Genomic DNA, 3,993 nt, shown 5'->3' with positions numbered 1-3,993 from the left:
CAAACCCCTGAATTCATTAGAGCTCTTTGACATTGGAGCACCTTATGCAGTGTAGAGAAGATGGTCCTGTGAAGGATGTTAATCTATTTTAAATGGAAAGGGAAAAAAAGGGGAGAAAAATCACATTGATATTGAGCCTTTTTCTGCTTAAAAAAATATACACTGCTGAGTGGTCCAGTTTTGACCCCTGTGTTGATAGCATCAAGTTTTTCTGCAAAATTGGTCCATTAAATATCAAAGAAATAGAAAATGAGCTAAACATCATGATTTAGCCACCAAACTGATTCATATATTGCCTTTCTTTGAGTATTCTGCTATACCTTTATCAAATGTAAAAGCATTTAATGATTGATTCTAAGTAAAATATTGTTCGCATAGGAAAACTATCTCCTCATTTCTTTTGAATTGGTCCACTGTGCGTGCCTGTGGGAAGGGACTCTAGAGTCCTGTATACCCTGCATAGGGTGTGTTAGGGGTAGCCTTTCTCATGTGCATCCAGCACTGTGGGAACTGCTGGCTTGAAACCAGAGGCACTCAATTGTGGATTGCAGAGATAAAAAGCACAGAGGGATATACTGGATATTGGCCAGGTACCTGATGGCAAACTGGAGACTGTGGAGGGCAAGAAACTTGGAGCATTGCAGAGAAAAATGGCAAGTGATGCTGGAGAAACTATTTTTAAACCTAGTGACTATTGGCTTCTAAGAGAGTTTAAAGTACAGTGAACAGTGTTAGGATTAGATAAACTAGCACCAAAAGTATCTCGAAAGTGAGTAGCAGTTAAACCATGCTATTTAACAACATCATCTTCTTTGACAGAGTTTCGTAAATCACGGTTGGTCTTCACAAACTGTCTTTAATGCTGTGGCAGACTTCATATATGCTCGTGCATCTTACTGAATTTGTGGGAACATGGCAAGTTTCCGAGCTCTGTCTTTCTATGTACCTTACAAAACCGATCTCAGACTGCTGTGTGGGTTGGAGTGGAGGGAGTCATTCCCTGCACACAATGTACCTTCATGACGAAAGTCCACTTCTGCCAGGGTTTGTTTCACCACTGAATGTCCTTTGGGGGGCTGAAACTGTTCCTTCTTGAGAAGATCATACAGGGTAATGCGACCATGAGAAGCTGTGGTTGCCATTACACAATCACTTTCTGGAGGTTATGCTTATTCCTTTAGCTTAAGTATTCCTGACTGGAGTTGGCATGAGTCAGGACTCCATCTTCATCCATGTCAAGGGATGGTTGGCTCTTTCCTTCTGGAGTGGTTTAAAAGAACAGGCCTCTTGATCCCTGCCCTAAAGCTCCAGGTCCATTCACCTGCTCTCTCCTGTTCACAGTGTGAAGGGCTGAAGCTGTGATTTTGCATCCACTACCTTGCATTTATTTCTGAGGGCTGGCCCTGGTGACCTGACTACGCTGCATCCTCCTGCTGCTCTTCAGTGTCTGTCCAGCTGCCATCTGAATCCAGTCTCTCAAAGCACTCAGCCAAGGTGGCTGTGTCTTTTGGGAGGTGAAACTGTAACTTCTGTGAACAGATCTGCTTGTGCCTGGTAAATCTGTTTAGATTTGCAGCCCATTAACAGAGTTTTTGGCATGCTTTATGTCCCACTGGTGTGGTGGTGGTATGCTGTGGTTGCACCAGCAGTGTCATTAGCCAAAACAGGCTTTAAGATATCAGCCTGAGTGATCTGAGCATCCCTTCCTATTGCCTGGCTGTACTAGGTCCAAAACAGAAACACATTTGGGGCTTTTACTACCTGAGTAGTAATGTCAAGGTGCTGGGTCTAGGAGTGTGGTAAGGCCTTGAGCTGCCCTGTTGCTTGTTATTGTAACCCAGAGTTCACAGTAGGGAATATAAAGGGATGCTTTGTGCAATGTTGCTCCCAGTTCTAAGTACCAAGGTGAGCCTTCTAGTAGTTCCTACATCCCATGGTTTTATGGTCCACAACCTGGCCAAACAGGATGGATGCAACCAGGACTACTGAGGTGCCTGATGTGAAGCAGACCTAAGAATTGAGAGGAGAGATCCATGCTGCGGCTGCTCTTCTATACTGAACTCTGCAAAGCCACAGAAATACCCTGATACCCTGCATCCCTGGGGCACGTGTCATCACCTTCGGGGTGGATGTTGCCTTGGCTGGTGTAGACTTGCTCACCTGCACCTCCAAGGAGCTTACTGCCCAAACGGAAGGCTTGAAATGGGAATAGGGTGAGATGTGATGGCTGTCTCTGGTTTAAGTATTATTTTTTTTAACTTGAATTTTTTTTCAAACTGTGACAATTAATGGTTGATCTTTCATTTCTGAGATGTTGTTTGATGGCTTCATTGCTCTCTGCATTAGAGCTGCTAAGCATTTAAGCTTTGTCAGCACAATGGAGTAGATGTGTAGCAAGTCTTGTTTGCTACGTCCCCCCACCTTTCCTGTGTGTTGGCAGAATGCTCTCTTGGCATCTCCTGTGACTAAAAATTTATGAACGTTTTTTATCGAAGTACCTTTGCTAGATAATTTACAGAAACAAGACTGATGCACACTGTATCTCTTACTGTTGAATTTCCATGTAACCTGTCACTACAAAGCCTGGAAGGTGGGTGTTGAGCACTTCAGAGGGCATGGATAAAGGAGAAATCAGGATCTATTACTCATTAAAAATTATCTTAATATTGAATGCATCTACACTTGCTTTTAACTGTTTTATTGGAAAAATCTGAACCCTAAAAAGCTGCTTTTAGTGATAAGTATGGTAGAGCAGAAACAGATGCCCTACAGATTAGATGTCTCTTATTCCTGCAGTTCTTTTCCTATCCCTTCATCTAAAAAGCTTTACGTACCAAGAAGCTCAGCAAGTTCTAGCTTGGTAACTTGTGAACTGCCTGAGCTGGGAGCACATGCTGGAAGTTTGGGGTTTTCTTAATGGTCTTTCCATCTGTAGTCAGTAGCTGCTGTGTTTGGAGACAGTATCTTGGACAGCCCATCTCATACTGCTTCCTGCACTGTTGGGTCAGTCCAGCATGTTTGAGCTAAAACCCCCTGAAGGCTGTAAGTCCATTTGGCTTCTGCAGATGATATTTTGGCAGCACAAACCTGTAACTGGGTTACCCTGACATTTCATTTTTGGAAGGTAGGTAGTTGACCTTGGCAGGTTTCCTTTGGCTGCTCACTTATGCTCTTTTAAGTGTTATTTATCTAGCTCTTTCTTTTATTTTCTTCCTTTCAGTGTAAATAGATAAAGCTCAATTTTCAACCTGTTCTTCTGAGCCAGAAAAACGAAGATAATGGGCATGCTGAAGTGCAAAAACCATGCATCAGTACCCAGAAAAAGAAATGGGAAATACAGAGTGCAAGTTAAGGACAACTGCTTCAAGCATTTTAAGCTCTTAACCAGTTTGACATTAAACCCTGTTATAACCCCTGCTATCTTTGTCATATCTCTTTCAGGGGATGATGCTGTGCCAAGTGCTTGTTTACCTGCATGTTCTGTATCAATGCAATGATCCATCCAAGCTCTATTGGGCTACTGTTACCTAGTGGCAAGGCTACATAAAGGTTGCGCAGTGCCAGCGAAAGGGGTGTCCTCTATGGCTGGAAAGGGGCAGAGTGACCAGAGGAACTGTGTGTTTGTGTTTGCCCTGACCTGGGGTCGGCTTGCCCTGCTCTCAGTAAAGGCTGCTGATGTGGGCTGGAGTGTGCTGGGACAGGTCCCACTTCTGCAAGTGGTAGGACTCTGAGAGTGATGCACTAGAAAACAGATGTGTTTCCAGGAAGAGCTGAGAGCTATTGTATATTGGAACCAAACACAGCAACAGAGCCCTTCCTGGTCGTATATTACAGGGTGGTTTTTGTTTGTTGTGAGCAAGAGTTGAGGAAGCATTACTTATAGTCAGACTGGTATTGTGCGTGGGACACCACAGAATGCATTGAATTAAATGAATAAAAACTGGGAGTCAAACTTGCTTGAACTAACGAGTGGGATGCAATGGTTGTTTTCCT

This window comes from Buteo buteo, chromosome 20 (genome assembly GCF_964188355.1).
Source record: "Buteo buteo chromosome 20, bButBut1.hap1.1, whole genome shotgun sequence".
Taxonomy (NCBI): Eukaryota; Metazoa; Chordata; class Aves; order Accipitriformes; family Accipitridae; genus Buteo; species Buteo buteo.
This window is presented reverse-complemented; position numbering follows the sequence as displayed.